The sequence below is a fragment of the Thalia democratica genome, chromosome 3 (assembly GCF_965202585.1).
Source record: "Thalia democratica chromosome 3, ktThaDemo2.hap1.1, whole genome shotgun sequence".
Classification (NCBI taxonomy): domain Eukaryota; kingdom Metazoa; phylum Chordata; class Thaliacea; order Salpida; family Salpidae; genus Thalia; species Thalia democratica.
Genome location: NC_139167.1, coordinates 34854874 through 34876395, shown reverse-complemented (window position 1 = coordinate 34876395; position 21522 = coordinate 34854874).

Here is a 21522-nt window from a genome sequence, read left to right as displayed (position 1 = left end):
TAAAATAATTATTTGCTTTTGCATTGGAACATGTCAAAATCTTAATATCTAAATAAAGTTTAGTCTTTTCTAATATTTATTAAAATAAGTTTATAAAGCTTTAAACTTGAACAAATCTCTACCACAACCTTTAAGAAAATAATTCTATTACCAATATACTGTTATGTTTGCAAAATGTGCACAGAAATCAAATGGAGAACAACTTCTGGTGATCACAAGTGACTTGGAAGAAACCACAAAAGCAGTTCTCCTCGACTCTTTTAAAATTTACAAGTCAGACTTGATTTTGGTTTATTATTATTATTATTATTATACACAGCGCCTGGTTTTTTTTTTTTGCAAATATTCTGAGATTCAAATCCGGCCTGGTATTGAGTTAAATAATGTGATTGAAACTGATTTCTTGGTTATTCTGTATTTAAATAGTTCTAATACACATTGTACATTAATAAAACCAGACAGAAGTATGTTTAGAAGCTTATTCCGCACAGTAGGCCTCAAATAAAAACATAATTTTTTTTCAAAAGTTTAAATGAAAGTGAAGACTAATGAATTTAGAAATTTACGCATAATTGATCTGTCTATATGAAATGAATTTATGCAAGTTAACAGAAGGTCATTTGAATTGTTTTTGATCGAATTCAGATAGTTGTTAAATTTAAAACTCGACTTTAAATGAAAATACCATTGAAAAACTACATTTATATAAAAGTATTTGGCTTTTTCATAGATTTTAAAAGTTAAAAAAAATTGTTTTTAAAGCTTAATTTAGGGTTTCCCAAACTTTTTACAAATAACCCCTCCGAATGATTTCTAAAACTCTCATTTTAAACACCTAAGAGCTTTTTTTTCCGGAGCATCTAGTGTAAGTTTCAAATTATGGCCTCGTGGCACCCCTTTTTACAGCTTATAGCCCCTAAGTTTCTTAAAAATTCACCATAATATCTAGTGTAAGTTTCTAAACTACCAAGCTTCAAATAATGACATCATCAGGGTTCGTGCGCGTCAGGCTAAATCAGGCTAAATCAGTTTTTTTGAAAAAAGTTGAAAAACGTCAGGCTAAATCAGTTTTTTTATTTAAAAATTTGAGAATCTCAGTTTTTCTCAGTTCAAATGCTTCAAAATTTTTGATTAAAAAGAATTGAGAAATCTATTTAAGATCAAATTAAGATTTGAATTTATTTCTAAATAGTGATTTAGTTATTAAAGACGAAATCAGTCAGTATTTGTAAAAATAAATGCTTAAAACCTTTTGTTGAATCTCTGAAAATTTTTTAGAATCTTCATTATTTTGTTTTGAGTAGATAATATACGTCATAATTTTGAAAATTCATAAAAAGATACAGTTTAAACATTAGAGTTTAAGTTATGCTGTTTGTTAAGTACTAGCTGTTTGTTTGAATTTCAATACTCGTGTAAGCGTTTCATTTTAAATTTTAATAAAACACGACAATGCACGTCGTTTTGTTAAAAATCTTCTGATTATAATGTTTTTACTTAGTGCTTAATTAAATTGAACAATTGTTTTTAGTAATATATATTAAATTTTTACACTAGTATTATATATAACACTTATTTTAAAACTTATCACTGAATTTGTTATGTTAAGAGCATAGGGGGGTCAATCACCTTTTTCACAATTTAGTCTTATTTTAATGAGTTGTAACTAAGCTATGAGTTGATTTTTGCAGATTTTTTAAGCTCAAAATGTTTTTTAAAATAAAGCTAGTTGAAGTCCCGGATCTTCCCGGAAAGAACCGGATCTGGCCGGAAATTAAATTTGAAAAAAGATCCGGATCCGGCTTGATCTTAATTAGTAAATATAGTAGGTCGCTAATATGAACATATATGTTAAGGGTAATTAAAATAATACTTGTTTAAAAACAATAAGTTAAAAGACAAATTTCGTAAAAAAACCATCCGTTCGGTTAGTGTCAGTAGCTGATTTAGGGAAAGAGTGAAACTGTGAATTCTAATTTATTCGCATCACAGAAGAAAAAGGAGATAACGTTCCTAAAAAAATTAAAAAAAACTTCAAGTTTGAAAAAAAACTCCAGTAAGCAGCAAAATAATGAAGTACCTACAGACGATGCATTAATGTATTTTAAAATAACGTAAAAACAGAGATATAGAATTGGAAGCTTTATATCTTCGCCTAGAAAAAGAGAAAAACTGTTGCTAAAAGTCATCTATCTAAACCACAACTTAAAAAGTATAAATGCAAAAAACTTGGACAAATTTTTTCAAAAAAAAGATAAAAGTTGTCCAAATTATGACATCATACCAACTGAGGTTTTAAACTGTTAGAAATTCTGAAGAAACTAAAATAGACAAAAAAAGCATTTAATTTTTACAACGCAAGAAATGTGGATAGTAGTGGTGTGAGTCCTTAATTTCGCTTTACAAACTGTAATTTACACAAATTATTTTTATTCTGTTTAAAAAACGCATAATATTGGGGAAATTGCGAACATGTCCACAGACCATGTTATACACTCAAATAACTAGAAATGTTTTTATCAAGGCTATATCTAGGGCATTTCTAGTTCAAAATGATTGGACCATTAATACGTTTATTACGTCATAACAAAAAAATCAAAGTAGATTAAAAATGATGTCAACGACGAAACAATTAAAAGAACGATGGAACATCATGCTACGCTAGGGATCAGCAAACTGGTGCCAACAAAGCCAAAACATGCGGCGTGCAAAGTATTTTTTAGCTCAGGACATACCTTTTTAAAAACAATAATAGAAAGGTTTTTGTAGTAAAATCTATAAGTTAGGCTCTTAATTTAATAGTTAAAACTTGCAGACATCACAAAGTTTAAATTTTTATTACATTGTACTGATAAAACTGGCAAGAAAATAATCTAAGCTAAGCAATATATGCTAGCATTAAAGTTTAAATAACAAACAAACCATTGTTTAGATCGACTTCACCGAGCAAAGTATTTGGAGAAGATCTTTTCTGTTACATACTTGTAAATACCAGCTTGATATTACCCGTCGCATTATCACTGCTGCCATCAAAATATACTTTCCCGTGCAGTTTCTATCACGCCTGTGGTTTTAATGTAACTGTTTAAAGCATTTTTAAATACGTTAATATTGTTAGTATTTTATATAAAAACAAAGGGTTGTGACAGTTAAATATTTATATTAAATGAAGCTTAAAATAATATATATTAGAAAAATACTTAAAATTTTGATTTGTATATTTTTATGGTGCTCTAACAACTTACGAATTTTAGTGTAATTAGAACTAGTTTAATTAATAAATTCTATAAAACGTGCAAATTCAACGGGAAGTGCGAACTCAAAAGGTGTGAACTCAAGAGGAAAATTCCTGTAATTTACATATTTTCTTTATGTCCTTTTCTGAAAATAATATATCTAGTTTTAGTATACGGTGATACTTGTGTCTAAGAACATCGCATATATTGAACAACTAAAACAATAAGACCTGGAATATAAAACACGTAGTACCATGACTAAAACATTCATTTACAAACACTAAAGTAAACATAAATTAGCTTTAAAGAAATAAGGTCGATAACAAGCTATTGAATAGATATCAAACTTAAAATATATAGAAGATCTTTTTCAAACAAGAAAGTAACTAAAGAATTATGTAAAAAACAACTACAGTAACCACTCGCTTATTTACGCACATTGTGTCCACAGAAAAAACGTAATGATACGAAAGATCATAAAGATACGAGAGGTTCCAAATAGACTTAATATAATGACTGTTTTTTGATATTGATTCTAGTAAAAGCAGACTGGGGACTTTCCGCCTTTTAACAATTTGTTTACTGTATTTATAAATATAAAAACAAAAGATAAAACTATACATATATAAAAAATAAAAGGATTTGAAGAAGAACTTTAAATAAATAAATAAACGTCATATGAAAATTAGTGACATGTTTACTAAAAAAAAACAATTTTGATTTGTGTTAGGTGTAAGCTCTATATTTATTAAGTATCACTGCTACTTTTTGCTAGGAAGTTTCATTAGATTTCTTTTTTAGATGTTTATTCATATATAAGGCAAGAGTACTGTATTATTTATTTGTGTTTCGAACTCTCATTATTTCATTATTAACAAGTCATATTTCTTTCAGAATTTTAATTTAATCTGTTATTATTAACATAATTTCTGATACAATAAGTTATATGTAACTAAATGTTTATCGATTAGTAAAGGAACACAAGTTTACAAAGTCTAAAGATATAGAGAAATGAGTTAGCATTTAAAAACATATTTTAAATTAAAAATATACAATAAACCTAATTTGTGCAATATTGAAAAGAAATTCTATTTTTTAAACTTTTTAGAATTCTAAAATGCGTAATGTCACGAGTGCGTAAAGATGCGAGAGGTTACTGTAATTAAAAAGTGTAGGTTGTTGCTTAAACTTAAATTTAAGTTTGTCAAAACTCTGAAAAGCATTTCAAAAACACGATGGTTATTAGCAATTTATACTATTACAATTTTTTTGTTAAAAGGCAAATGTTTTGATTTTTAAAGGTTTATCAAAGCTAAAATAAAAAAAAGTTTAAATCTTTACTGAAATTGCGCTACAGCTATAACCAATTGTTAGTTTTATGCATAAGTTTTTTAACCGTAGTATTGGTATTAATAATTTTCATAAAACCCAAAACTATTATAACTAAACTTGGTTTTACATTAACTCAAAATAAGAGTTAACATTTTAAGAATAATTTGTTTTACTATGTAAAAAATAAGAAGTTGTTGAAGAATATTTTTATATATTTGTTCAATGTTTATATTTAACGGCATGCTTACCATTTATAAACGTTAATAAGTATGTGCAAATAATGTGTTTATTATTTATAAAAAAAATATTCACTAAATAACTTACTTCTACTTCATAAATATAGTTACAATAAATTTGACTAAATATTACAATGAAAGTTATACGGAAAAATAAAATGATTATCTTGAAAATAAAACTATAATTTAGAGACATTAGATCGACAGCTAAAATGACTTTACGAAAAAGTAGTTGGCCATTTTTGGGTAAAAGTTCAAAGAGTTTGTAAAACTGCTAAAAACGTTAGATGTAGATCACTGCCTTGTCTCCTATACTCGATAGGACAATAGATGTATAGAGAATTGAAATAGCATGATTGGCATATTTTTTACGTTCCAAATGGGATAATTATATTAGTTAGTCTGACCGTAAATAATTATATGTTCTCATTGATCAGGGGTCAGCAAACTATTATAAGCTGCAAGCAAGTTTTTCTATAAAAGTTTGATTGTGGGCCTAACTATACAAAAAAAAATCGTTTTTGCACGCAGTTGCTTCTCAAAAATCTACGCACACTACATCCACAACAGAAATCCGTAATTAAATGAGAGAAAGTAAATAAGTGTGGACTAGTAAATGTACCTAATACTTATCCGCTGTTTTCTAATAATGCATTTGACTTTAAACACAGGTTTGCAAATCGTTTTTTTTTTTTCAGGTTTTTAAAAGTACACATTTTTGGGTCTATTTTTAGTTTAAAGTTAAGTTTTAGGTAAGAAACTGTGTTAAATAGTATAAAAATATTGAAAAGATACTGTAAAGCTACTTTAAATATGTTTTTTAATAAAAACCATTTTTGATTATAACAAAAAAAATTATTCATATTATAGAATTTTTGAGTCAAATCGAAGATTTACTACTGAATATGTGAACATTGTTAAAATCCAAGTTTTTCCAGTTTTTTTTGCCTAAATTGTCAAATTCCAGGTTTTTTCCGGGATTCCAGGTAAAGTGGCAACACTGTAAACATTTAATTTATGTTTAATTTATGTTTGATTTTTTTTTTTATTATTTATTCGACATATACATTAAATTTAATTCAAACAATACTAAATAATTTAAATTTTTTTGGTATTCTTTAGAGAACTCTTAACTGCGTAACTAAAGGAGTATCCGTAATCAAACAAGTGCGTAGATTCACAAAAGGTTACTGTAATTGTAGAAATTAATAACAAAATACTATTTAAAACAAAATGTGATAAAATAAGAAAAAAGGAGCTCTAGTAAATAATAGTTTCTAAATCAAAAAGCTAATTGTAACTTATAAGCATTTTTTTATTTTTGTTTTTAAAAGTTTGTTTCGGGCTGATAACTCGTAACCCGCCGATTTTTGCTTTGAGAGTAATTTTTGGCCCACGACCAAACCCGAATATGATCCAGTTTTTTAATCCCGGGTGTAAGAGGTCAGTGTTAATTAGTAAACAGTATAAAATCTAATTGATTTTTAAGTAGTCATATATCAAGAAAAAACGATTGGTTTCTAAATTTATGCTAAAAAGGCGTTTATTAAAACGAGTTTATGAAACCTTGCCCTCTGTTAGTCGGTGCCCAATTAGTCTTATAACCAGATGAAACGACATAACCTATTGTAGTTGGGCAGCTTATTAATAACAAAATTCTTTTCTTTCTCTATTAAATATATTTTGCTTCTTGGAAATATCATAAAAATTTCATTTTTCGGAACTTAATTTGTTGTGTGACTGCTACAGAAATATTTAAAATACAGTACTGGTACGAAAATAAAAAGTTCATTTTAGAAATTAACTCACATCTTAACAGTTTACTCTAAAATGAATAAAATTATTCTCATATTTTTTAGACATTACCAGATTTTCAAGCAACTTTATTGAAGAATACTCTCATTTGGCCTACAAAAACTGAATGCTTATTTAAAAATGATTCGATCATTATAATATCAGCAAACAAACTTGACAAGATGACGAGGGACGTGCATCCGGCCATTTTAAGTTTCTTCAGCACGAAGTTTGGCTGCTGATCATCATCTTTCGTTCTTCTTCCCCGTGGAGAGTCCTGCCGTGGACCTTTTGCTTCAATGTTTCTTCTTTCGCTTCGTTGCTGTTGTTAGGTTTACTAAGTAAATCCTATAGTAATATCCTTAGTGATAAAAATAATTGTTTATTTTGCCTTTACTTGTTAAATTTTATGTTTTTAAATTAAATTTATTTTTTATTAATCTTTATTTCATACTATTCGAGCTCAAATACTTGCCGTCCGTGAAACTTTCACTTGCATCAACACTCTCCGAACTTGAGCTCTGGCAGCGACTTGCGACTATCTGTCTGAAAGATTGCATAAAAAGTTAATTGTTTTTAAAGATGCCAACAATTTGGCGTAAAGCTGAAAACGTTTTTGAAAAATCTAGTTTCTTTTGCATCTACTAAACTAAAAGCTCTTTTGTTCTTAAATAGTGAAACATTTGATTAAAACTAAAAAATGTATAACGAAAAAGTTTAGCGGCTTTACTTAGTAATGAAATTTAATTAAAATTTAATGTGTCGATTTTGACGTCAATAATAGTTAATTTTATTTGAACGTAAATTTTTGTTTAGACGACTTATAAAGAACACATATACAAAGTATTAAAACAATAAAACGTAAACTGCAGCTTAAGTGCACTAGCATATATGTAACTACATACACGATTAATACGAGTTTTTCTTCTTCAGGTGTCGATTATGACGTCATTAATAGTTTATTTTATATGAAACTTTGAATTATTGTTTAGACGACTTATAAAAATGCATATATAAAGTATTAAAACGATACAACGTAAACTGCAGGTTAAGTGCACTAGCATATATGTAACTACATACACGATTTATACGAGTTTTTCTTCTTCAGGTGTCGATTATGACGTCAATAATAGTTTATTTTATATGAAACTCTGAATTATTGTTTAGACAATTTATAAAAATGCATATATAAAGTAATAAAACGATACAACGTAAACTGCAGGTTTGGTGCACTAGCATAAAAATATAAAAATGTAGGGTTGCAAATATTCAGCTAACTATAGTAACGTGTTATAATTAATGTAGTAACGTTTTGTTCAGGTGATCACAAAAGCCTACAAAATTAAAACCTTAAAAATATAGCCCGAAAAGAAAATAAGTTTTTTTTTCAATATTTACACCTTATGATTAAGTTTAAAATTGAAATATGTGTTTTACTTTCTACTGAAAACTTCTGAAAATATAAACTTAGCTGAAAATCTAGTTATAATTTTATTACGTTAAAAAATACATCTAGTTCACACCTTAAGTTTACAAATATAAGACAATGCTGATGTTCTTTACGTAAGCAATGACCCTCACATGGCCCTAATATAATAGCAAGCTTTTTATCTTTTACCAGGAAATAAGTCTTTTTTTTAGGATTAGTTTTGTTAAAAAATCTCAGAATTTTTAAAGTATTTAACAGAAATATTTTAATATTTACTTAAGTTGGCAATTATCAGGGATCTGTTGACCTCTAAAGTTTAGAGCTAGGTTATAAAAGATTATTGCGCATTCATCATTTCTTGCTCTGTTTTTAATTCATTACACAGAATAGAGTTTAATACTAAATTCATTTTATAGATTGTCAACTTAATCTGTGGTAGTTTTTTTGATTATGACACATTTGAGAAAAAATTTAACATTGTTATTCTAACTGCCTTAACATCATATACTAATATTTCTCTTAATATCAAAAACTTTTAACTTTTTTAAACCTCACTATGAAGTTTGTAGTTTGACTTTTTTAAGTTTGAAATGTTGGTAATTACTAAGGATGATGTCGCACCAATATAAGCTGATATTATGTTATATCAATTTCTTTTAAAACCATAATTTTAGGCTGTAAAATTGTATTTTATAGATACGTAAATAAAATTAAAACTATTTATCATAATTTAATAAGATTTAATATTTAATCACTTTTATTTCACAATATAAGGTTTATAATTGATTATGTCAATAGTTTATATCAGAGTTTCCCAAAGTTGGCGGTACCGCCCCCCTTGGACCGATTTTAAATTGAAGGGCAATAATTAGAACGGGGCAAAAGGGAAGGTGGGTACATTTTTAATATTATGGGTAATTTTTAATTTTAGAAACTTACACTAGATATTCTTGAGTTGCAGAGAGCAAAAAAAAAATCTTAGGTGTTATAAATGGTAGTTTTGTTGGAAGGGGCAATAGCCTTTTTAATTTCTTCAAAGGGGCAACTTAAAAAAAAAATGGAGAATCCTGGTTTATATTGATTACAATACTGTGAAATAAGTTCGTTTAAATGTTTTAGTTTATAAAAATAAATTTAATTCTTACTACGTATTTATATAGCTTGTTTGAAACAAAGTATCTTTTTAGATTAAACGTATTAGGCTTAAAACATTGACTTTAGCCTAAAATCATGGTTAAAAAAGATATCAAATACAATATAATTTCAGCTTGATATTCGTGCAACATCATCCTAAGTAATTACCGAGATGTTTAAAAAAACTAGTCAGTTTGATTTCAAATCTTCTTTTTGTTTGTCATTTGAGTAACAATTTATAATGTTTATTAAATGTGCTTGATAAAATGTTTTAAGAAAAAATTAAAAAAACTTTTAAATAACAAAATTATTTTCTTTCTCTATTTCATTTATTTTGCTTCTTGAAAATATCATAAAAATTTCATTTTTTGGAATTTAAGTTGTTGTGTGACTGCAACAGAAATATTTAAAATACAGTACTGGTACGAAAATAAAAAATTCATTTTAGAAATTAACTCACATCTTAACAGTATACTCAAAAATGAATAAAGTTATTCTCATATTTTTTAGACATTACCAGATTTTCAAGCAATTTTATTGAAGAATACTCTCATTTGGCCTACAAAAACTGAATGCTCATTTAAAAATAATTCGATCATTATAATATCAGCAAACAAACTTGATGACGAGGGACGTGCATCCGGCCATTTTAAGTTTCTTCAGCACGAAGTTTGGCTGCTGATCATCATCTTTCGTTCTTCTTCCCCGTGGAGAGTCCTGCCGTGGACCTTTTGCTTCAATGTTTCTTCTTTCGCTTCGTTGCTGTTGTTAGGTTTACTAAGTAAATCCTATAGTAATATCCTTAGTAATAAAAATAATTGCTTATTTTGCCTTTACTTGTTAAATTTTATGTTTTTAAATTAAATTTATTTTTTATTAATCTTTATTTCATACTATTCGAGCTCAAATACTTGCCGTCCGTGAAACTTTCACTTGCATCAACACTCTCCGAACTTGAGTTCTGGCAGCGACTTGCGACAATCTGTCTGAAAGATTGCATAAAAAGTTAATAGTTTTTAAAGATGCCAACAATTTGGCGTAAAGCTGAAAACGTTTTTGAAAAATCTAGTTTCTTTTGCAAAAGTTTTTCAACTAAACTAAAAAGTTCTTTTGTTCTTAAATAGTGAAACATTTGATTAAAACTTAAAAATGTATAACGAAAAAGTTTAGCGGCTTTACTTAGTAATGAGATTTAATTAAAATTTAATGTGTCGCTTTTGACGTCAATTATAGTTTATTTTATTTGAACGTAAATTTTTGTTTAGACGACTTATAAAGAACACATATACAAAGTATTAAAACAATAAAACGTAAACTGCAGCTTAAGTGCACTAGCATATATGTAACTACATACAGGATTTATACGGGTTTTTCTCATTCAGGTGTCGATTATGACGTCAATAATAGTTTATTTTATATGAAACTCTGAATTATTGTTTAGACGATTTATAAAAATGCATATATAAAGTATTATAACGATACAACGTAAACTGCAGGTTTGGTGCACTAGCATAAAAAATATAAAAATGTAGGGTTGCAAATATTCAGCTAACTATAGTAACGTGTTATAATTAATGTAGTAACGTTTTGTTCAGGTGATCACAAAAGCCTACAAAATTAAAACCTTAAAAATTTAGCCCGAAAAGAAAACAAGGTTTTTTTCAATATTTACACCTCATGATTAAGTTTAAAACTGAAATATGTGTTTTACTTTCTACTGAAAACTTCTGAAAATATAAACTTAGCTGAAAATCTAGTTATAATTTTATTACGTTAAAAAATACATCTAGTTCACACCTTAAGTTTACAAATATAAGACAATGCTGATGTTCTTTACGTAAGCAATGACCCTCACATGGCCCTAATATAATAGCAAGCTTTTTATCTTTTACCAGGAAATAAGTCTTTTTTTAGGATTAGTTTTGTTAAAAAATCTCAGAATTTTTAAAGTATTTAACAGAAATATTTTAATATTCACTTAAGTTGGCAATTATCAGGGATCTGTTGACCTCTAAAGTTTAGAGCTAGATTATAAAAGATTATTGCACACACATCATTTCTTGCTCTGTTTTTAATTTATTACACAGAATAGAGTTTAATACTAAATTCATTTTATAGATTGTCAACTTTATCTGTGGTAGTTTTTTTGATTATGACACATTTGAAAAATAATTTAACATTGTTATTCTAACTGCCTTAACATTATATACTAATATTTTTCATAATATCAAAAACTTTTAACTTTTTTAAACCTCATTATGAAGTTTGTAGTTTGACTTTTTTCAGTTTGAAATGTTGGTAATTACTAAGGATGATGTCGCACCAATATCAAGCTGATATTATGTTATATCAATATATTTAAAACCATAATTTTAGGCTAAAAAATTGTATTTTATAGGTAAAAAATTAAAACTATTTATCATAAATTAATAAAACTTAATATTTAATCACTTTTATTTCACAATATAAGGTTTATAATTGATTATGTCAATAGTTTATATCAGAGTTTCCCAAAGTTGGCGGTAGCGCCCCCTTGGACCGATTTTAAGTTGAAGGGCAATAATTAGAACGGGGCAAAAGGGGAGGTGGGTGCAATTTTGACATTTTGGGAAATTTTAAAATTTTAGAAACTTAAACTAGATATTCTTGAGTTGCAGAGAGCAAAAAAAAAATCTTAGGTGTTATAAATGGTAGTTTTGTTGGAAGGGGCAATAGCCTTTTTAATTTCTTCAAAGGGGCAACTTAAAAAAAAAATGGAGAATCCTGGTTTATATTGATTACAATACTGTGAAATAAGTTCGTTTAAATGTTTTAGTTTATAAAAATAAATTTAATTCCTATTACGTATTTATATAGCTTGTTTAAAACAAAGTATATTTTTAGATTAAACGTATTAGGCTTAAAACATTGACTGTAGCCTAAAATCATGGTTAAAAAAGATATTAAATACAATATAATTTCAGCTTGATATTCGTGCAACATCATCATAAGTAATTACCGAGATGTTTAAAAAAACTAGTCAGTTTGATTTTAAATCTTCTTTTTGTTTGTCATTTGAGTAACAATTTTTAATGTTTATTAAATGTTCTTGATAAAATGTTTTAAAAAAAATTTAAAAAAACTAATATAGAAATTAAAATATAATAAACTAGCATTAAACGAAATATTCTTTGATTAAAGAAAATTTAGATTATATATAAAATTAAAGTCTGATTTTTGATACTCTAATTAACTTAAATATATAGCTAAAATGGTTTAACAAATAATTCAATTCAAATTGTAGGTTCACATATTAAAAACAAAATTTATTACAAAGTTTATAGTTTGTAAATAAATTTTAAACCTTTTAATAAATTATTCTTTCAAATTTTTTTTATTTATACTAATTACCTAGGATGATAATGCACCAATGTCAAGCCGAAATCACATTATCAGGATTGCCACTTGTTTTTTTCAAAATTTTTTCCAGGTTTTTAAAAGTACACATTTTTAAGTCTAATTTTAGTTTTAAGTAAATTTCTATATAAGGAACTGTTTAAAATAGTATAAAAAACATTTAAAAGATACTGTTAAATTACTTAAAATGTGTTTTTAAATAATAAAAAAATTTGATGATGACAAAAAAAACTTATTTATATGAAAATTTTTTTGTGTCAAATCGAAATTTTGCCACTGAAAATGCTAAAATTAAATATAATTCCAGGTTTTTCCAGTTTTTTTTTCTAAATTTCTCAAACTCCTGGTTTTTTCAGGTTATTTTTGCCTAAATTGTCAAATTCCAGGTTATTCCAGGTTTCCAGGTAAAGTGGCAACTCTGTATTATGTTCAATGTCTTTTTTAACTACAATTTTAGGTTAAAAACTTATAATCACTTTATCTTGTAAAATAAATTAAAAGTGATTAAACGTTTAAGTTTTAGAAGTTTAAGATAAATAAGTTAAGTTATTTAATGTATTTATCAAAAATATGAATGCAATATTGTATAATAAAATTAATTCAATATTTTATTTGGTAAAAATAAATTCAATTCTTACTGTGTATTTATAAACCTTCTTTAAAACAAAGTATCTTTTTATATTAAACATATTAGGCTTAAGCCTAAATTTATGGTTTAAAGAAACATCAAATACAACATAACTTCAGCTTGATATTGGTGCGACATCATCCTGGTAATTACATATGTTTAATTTTATACAAAAAAAAACCAAATAGAGAAATGATTAATGAACTCCTTATGGCACAAACCAAATACTTTTGAAGTGCATATATTTCAAAATAAAATTAATTTTTTGGGGCATTTATATTGAACTAAAATGAATTAGGTTAACACATGGAATTTACACTACCAAAAAGGTCACTTAAACTTCTTGACAATTAAATAAATCTAATTAATTGCCTTGCCAACCACATAAAACAAACAAAATAGTCTTTGAGGAAGGCAGAAGATGTTAAGTTAAATTGCTTTTTATCAGAAGAAAAATTTCTGAATATGTAGCAACTATTCATTTTAAAATTTATTGAACTCAGGAATATTTTTCTTTGATTCAAAAAATTTTGCTTGAGTGGTTTTAGATTGATATGAGTCACATAAAACTAGATTAACTTTATTAAAAAAAATATGGTATAAGAATAAAACTCAATCAATTTACTTACTATCAATATTTTTTTAATTCTAAAAGCTTAGTTCAAATTAGGGTTAAGAATACATAACTAAATAAAGGGTCAAAAAAAAGTATGAAAACAAAACTATTAAAATAAAATAAATTTAACAAGCTTGAGTTATTAAATAAATTTAACCTTAAGTTTTATAATTAAAAAAACTCAAAACAAGCCTGAATGAACCTGAAAAAAGCTCAATCTAGCCATGGTTTGGCAAAATCTGTAAAGATTTTGTGTCATGCAGAAATATTTAAAAAATATTAGAAATATTAGATAAATTATATTTGTGTAGAGTCTAAATTCAAAAAAAAAAAACCTTTAATGGATGGTAAACCAGTCAATTTTTCCAAATTCCACAGTGATGTCCCTTTTTTATTAGAAGAGGTAGTTTTTGTTTTCAATATATATTAAGTTAAGCTTGAAAATGAATGTTCTTTTAATAGTCTCAAAACAGTCGAACTAACCTAAGTTTTTTTTCAGTTTTATATTCAGACAAATTTAAAAAATAAAAAACAACTGTTTAAGTAACTTGTTTTTTAGTTTATCAAATAGAACGATTTTGTTTAAATAAGATCCACAACTTGAAAATCCGCTCTGTAGTGAAACTTAGTTATTGTTTTTTTCTAAAGTTATAAATTATTAATTACTTAAATATTTACAGTTCTACCCTTTTTATTCAATACGCTGTTCTTAATGATTTTAAATACAAGAGTATAACGAGGAATTATCAAAAGTCCTTTAGTTGCTTAGATTTTTAATTTTTCATTCATATAATGCAATAAAAGAACTTAAGAAACAGCATCTAAATATGTTTTAGCTTACTAAGAATAGCTTGATGTATTAATAGATTCAATTTTAACAAATCAAATATTTTCTTGTATAAGTTTAATTGAAGTTAACTTTCTTTAAAAGCTCTATCAAAAAAAATAATTTTTTTTTACACACTGTAACTAAAATCAAAAATTAGTTAAGCGGAACTTAAAAAACTTATAAAAACATTTCTTTCAACCAAAATAGTATATAAATAAACTAAACACTTTATAGAATACTTTTTTATCAATGAAGTTACATACTTCTACAAAAATTTCACAAACTACTTAAAATAAACATTTCTTTAGAAGCACAAATAAGTAAAAAAGTTACTTGTAAACTTTATTACTAACCTTGCAATGTAAAACTAACTTATACTTAATATGTGAAGTATGTTATGTTGTTTATTGAACAGTAAAAAATAAGTTCTCAAAAAGTTTATCTCAAGACTTGGAATACAAAACACCTTTTGCTTGTTAAGTAAAGTACACGGATAGAGTTTAATTTTTTGACCATAATAGTTTTTACAATAAAAATTTTTATAAAGTGAAAACATGTTAAGATTTACTTATTAGCACAATAAAATTTTATAAACTTCTTATTTTTTACTGGTGAAGTTTAAAAAAGTTATGTAATTTCGTTTCAGTTTTTTTATAAGTTTCTTTTTGTATAAAACAAAATACTTTTGAAAAATTAGTAAACATTTTAAAGTTCTAACAAAATAGAAGCTATTACAAGAGTCTCTTGCATATTTTAACTTGAAATGCAAAACAATAATAAATATCACGTTTTAATTTCAAATTGGTTAGCTAAAGATTTTTTTGTTTTTCATTTGTGCTCGTAATAAGTGCTTTGATAACATTACTACTTATCGTTGCATCATCTAGATCAAGTTTTTTTATAAAAAATATTTTTATTTAGTTAGTTTTAACTGGTAAATAAAGATTCAAGTTTTTAGTTTATATGTGACTGTTAGCAAATTAGATGTTCGTTGCTTTGAATTGAAGATCTAAAACAATCTTTGAACTCCTCACCTATAAATAGTCATTTTTATTTTATACACTTTTGCTATTAAATTCTAAAATAACTTTTGTCTGACTACATTTTAATAAAATAAGCAGTTTTTAAATAACTAGTTTTTATATTTATATTGTTTTAAATGGTTATGTAATTAACTGCAAAAATTACCTGTAAAATTTAAAATTTTGTTTTACCCTTTTAATAGTCTATATGTAATTTTTTTTTAACACAATGAAAAGCATAAACAAAGTTGCGAGATACGTGAATGTAGAAATAAGAGAAACTTAAATTTTTTATGTATGATGATGTTAAATGCTAATGTATTTTAAAAGTTAAATTAGTAAACTTTTAACCTTTATATATCTCACGTTATATTTAAAATTTAAGCTTAAAATTTAACCTTATTAAAATTAATTTAGCCCTTTTAAGAAAGTTTTAAGAATCCTTGAGCTTGTAAAGATTGCTATCTTTATGAAATTTGCTTTATGTCGAAAACTTTAAAGTAAAAGTATAAAAATATTTTTATTTTAAATTATATAGTAAAATAAATTAATGAAGTTTTCTAGTTTTACATTTGTTTTTGTTTTATTTAAAGCTTAAACTTGTAACTCATTTAAAGCTTGTTAACTTTTAGTTTATATCTTGCAAAGTTCGTTGTTATATCTTTAAACATGATAGTACAAATGTTAAACAGAGGAGTTTAAAATTCGTAAACGCTTGTCATTCGTGAAATACTCTGAAGATAAAAATCTCAAAAATAAAACTGTTTTAAGTGAATCATTTATATATTTTTAATATTCTTAAATTCAAGCTAATCGTTTGTTACTAAAGTCGCCTGCGAAGCAAGCCTGCTGAAATATATTATACAAACGAGTTTTTAACGTATTTTTTAAATTTAGTTGACAATATTTCTGTGTCTCAAGCGAGTTCACACACATCAACGGAGCTCTGTGAAAAAATAAATGCTGCAAGAAAAGAATATAAGCTAAATTATTTAGCTATATGCTATAAAATCCGATTGTTACAAAAATGTTTTAAAAATTAGTTTAATTAAGTGATTAGTATATATCATTACGTAGTATTTTAATTTAATAAATACTACTTATTGATCTTCGCCTTGGCTATAAATCTATGACAGTCCGATTATTTAACATATTTTGTATATATAACTAACTATTTATCTACAGTAAACACACATTCACCTACTTTGGCCTACATTCTCTTCTTGCAGCATTTACTTTTTTCACAGAGTTCCGTTAAAGTGTGTGATTTCGCTGGACACACAGAAGCACATGTCAGTTAAATAAAAAATCAAAGTATTGTGAAATTTTGTTTTTATTAGATCCTAAATCGCAGTGCTTCCCCAACGCCGCAGCTACAACAAGCATAATTAGAGCTTCGCAGTCGGTCACTCAAGTGAGCGCACAGTCGCTGCTGCAAGCAAACCAAAAGCATTTTCAAGTGCGAAACACTGAAGTATTTACTACATAACAGAATATCATAAAGCGCGGTTTTACAAAATGGCCGAGTTGGGGACCATTTTAGAAAGTTAAGGGCCATAAGCTGCAATTGGTCCAAATGGGAGACGTGAGTAGTTAAAGGCATTAATTTGAAACTTATTCTAGATATTCTAGAGTTCACGATGAAGAGCAAGAAACAAAAAGTCTTAGGCGTGGTTAAGGGCAGTTTTGAAACTTAAAACAAAAAATGAGGGAAAGCATTTCGCCCACAGTAAATTTTTAAGAATTTTTTTTGGTGAGCGGTCATTGTTTTTTAAATTTCATTAAAAGGGTGGTTAGATAAAGCTTTGGATACCCTGTTAAAAATCGAACTATTGAAAATTTGCTTGTTAAGTTATAGCACATAAGTTAGTCACACCAAACCTGACAATTTGGAATTTTAAAACAAGAAGTCTACCACCTACAACTAGCATAAAACTTTTTATTAATAAGTATATAACATAAACATCAAAGAGTTTTTTCAAATTTTGTAGAGACAAAAGACACCAAAATGCATAGAAAATAAGCAGTTTCACACGTTGCAAAAATTTAACAATGAAAAATTACAATCATTTTTCTTAAGCTTTAAAAATTCCCTTATAAATTTAAACCGAAATTTGAAATTTGTTCCGTGCAAATTCATTTGACTTGTTTTTTCAATTTGCACTAAGTGAATAAATGGATAAAATTAAAGATATATGACAAGAGAGTCAAAGTAAAATTGCACTCCTCGTAGTAAAATAAAATAAAATTTTAAATTAAAAAAAAATTATCAATATAACATTTAGAGAAAAAATAAACAAAAAGTTATATATATAGTTCTTAATTAAAATCGATGAAAATAAGATTTTTTTTAACTACTAATAGTTTAAATGAAGTTTAATTTTGAAAGGAAGAACGTACTAAATTTTGCAATTAGATTTTTATAAAAACATTTGGAAACAAAGAGCATCAAATAAGATAAACTGTTTACTATGAAAATCATACTCTAATTTAGTTTTTAGTTTTTTGTGGACATCAAAATAATTTTCATGCACTTTACTGTACTGAACACAGAGATGAAAACTTTAGGAAACACTTACTTTATGTATACTTAATTTAAAATCTTTTATTCAATAAAATTTTAAAACTTGTGTTGAAATACTTCAAGTAATTGCTGTTTTTTAAACAAACAAAAACCATTTAATTTGGCGTTTATAAAAGAAACAACATATTCAAAACAAGATCACAAAAGACATTCCTCATCTTCTTCATTGCAAATCCATTCATTCTGCGAGGAAAAGCGAGGAAATAGAGGACTTCCATTTCTTAGTTCAACCAAGCCGTCTTGTTGCCATGGCAGCGAAGAGTTCATTGTTTTCCAAGGTTCTTTGAATCTAACTATTAAGTTGTTCATCAAATGCTGAACCATTTGTTTATAAGCGAAGTCCACAACGTCATCACTTGAACACGTTACTTTGTGACGTAATATTCCTAAAAATAATACTTTTGGTTAACTTCATAAGTTATAATAGTAAAAAAACGTTTTAGAAATAAACTAATAAATACTAGAAGCAAATAAAAGAATTAAACAAATGTTGTTTGATTAACATTTATTAATAAAATTTACATGCTTATTGTTAACTATCTTTATTCCATGTTGTTGAAGTGGTAGTTAACAGGTGTTAACTAAAAGTAGTTTTGCAGTGATTTTAAACAAAATACTTTTAAAGTTTGTATGCATCATGACAAAACATAACTATAGGAGCTTTTAGTGATAACTACAGAAAAAAGGAGATATCAGTAAATACTTGGAAACTAGATGTTCATTTATTAAATGTTCTGCATAAAAAAAAAACTTGACTTTATAAATGTTTTTTAATGAGCTCACCTTTTTTGTTATGGTAATGAATAGATAAATAACGAAGTATAAATAGCTTTTTTAACGTGAAACTGGAAGTTTTTTTGATACAGCAACTAACCAGTAATGAAAACGTCTTCCAAATAAAAATCTTCCTTTTCAGTAACTTTCGATGCACAAACTAGCTTGTTCATCATTTTAATGCTCAAAGTCCACATACCGCCATGGCAAAAAGCTGGGAAGTATCTTTCGCTGTACATTCTTTCAGGTATATACCTGTAAAGTTCATAACTTAATCTGGTAGTTAAAACTTTTGGTATGCTTATTGTGATAATATGATATCCAAGTAATCGTTTTGAAAAAAAAACAACAATTATGTTTTATAGAACTCAGTATATTAAGTCTTTTTATTGTCGCATTTTGACTTGTAATATATTTCAATTCTGATATTAGTTTAAAACTCGTTTCTTAATCATTACTGGACTTTTTTTTATATTTTTTTGAACAAAATTAGTGTATATTTAGTAGAACAGCTTTAAGTCGTGTTATTTTACAATGTATAAAAATTTATATTTAGTTTAAGTAAATTTATCAGTGTTTAATTATACCATTTTTTATATCTCGATGACTTGTCTCTAACAGGTTCTGCGTTCTCTGTTCTCTTGAATCCACAAAATATTTTATTTTCATTTTCATTGACTTTTATCGCATTGAATGAATTATACACGTTTTGGACGTTCATTAAGCAATCATCGTCAGTAACTGTTACCCAATCAACTTCAAGCTTTTGAAATTTCAGCCAATGAAAACTCGATAAAACCTGAAATATTTTGTCTTTAAATAAATAAATGTACAACTTGTATTTAAACCTGTTAACAAAATCAACATTTCTTTGTTCACATAAACATATATCTAGATTATAAGTGTATTTTTTGTTTTTGTTGTTAAAGTTTTTATTGCTATCTACTATTATTAAAAAAAATTAAATACAAAACAACTAAATAGTACTTTTTGTTTACTTATAATAGTTTTTTAACAAAAAATCAACTTTATTTTTAAATTTCGTTTTTACCATAACTTGTTAAAATATCATTAAGAATGTATATAAGTTATGTTCATACTTTTTTATCTAAGAAATTGTAAAAGTGTTTATAATCTTTAAATATATAAAAGTAAGAAATTTTTTTTAAAAATAATAAAAACTAAAATGAATCATAACACATTTTTTAAAATAAAACTGGTTGTACGCAGATTATGTTTTTTATTTAAGTTTACTTTTGTTTTTAATTTTTTTTTTAAGATTACGTATAATTATCTTCTTATCGCTCAGTTTAAATGTGGAACAAGCTTCTAACGAAAGAATTTCTTGCAAAAAAATTAAACAACTTTGATCAAAGTCAAAAAATATGTATAAACAATATATTTGTCAGTAAAATTTACTAGTAAAATGTTTTATTTGTCATTTGATTTGTGAAGTTTTGTTTAATCTATAGTTTAAATTAATTAAGTAGCAGCATCCTCCCTTTATAGATAGTAAGTCTTTTTTTAATATAGTCATTAAATACATTTTGGACTGTTTATTGTTAGTGTGCTTTCGGCTTTGGGCTTTAAATTTTGTGGTTAGTCAATGCGTTTATGTTTTTGATGTTTGATGCTTAATATAAGTTTTATGTGTTTTTTTTTATTTTTCGTGTTTATATTTATGGTTGTTAACTAATTTATTTACGTTTAATGATTTTAACTAATATGATTTTTTTGTGTTATCTATTCCTTTTGTCTCTACGTAATGTGTCTTTCAGTTGAAGTGGCCCAGGTTTTGATGCCTGGGTCAATCGTAGGACAAAACACTTAAAATAACAAACTAACTTTTATTGGTAGAGCTTGATAACTGTCAATAAAGCTACATTGAAGAGTATCACCATACAATCTATTTTCTTCATGTAGTTGTATTTGCTCCTTATTATCATTTTGTTCACCTTTCTCTCCCACAACGAATATAATGGAATATTGGACATTGTATAGTCTATAGTTTTGTCAAAGTATAATTTGAAAACTTTTAACTTTTTCTAAGCGAAAATAGAAAAAAAAATACTAAGCCTAAAAATTAGTAAAACTTAGTTAAACTTTGTGATTTATAATTTATCTAAATATATAAAATAATAAACATACTCAATAACGATGTTTTTAATTTCTTATAGTATAGACTTGTTTTGTAGTAATGTAGTACGCAATTAACAATAAAACATTTAAAAAAAACATGCTAATAGAGCTTTTTGTACACAACATTTTTTTATTATCTTTTAAAACATTGTATTATTTTGTTTAGTTTATTTATTACTATTGCTTTAGGGTCAATAGCAAAAAGTTAAAAACAAAATAATATAGTTATTTTTTTCTGACAAGCTTCGTCAACTTTTATCCAAATCATTTTAATATTCAAAGGTAAAATGATATATTAAATAAGTAACTTGCAAATTCTTTAGTTTTAACTTACGAAATCAACAAAAACTCAAACAAATTTCGTTTGACACTA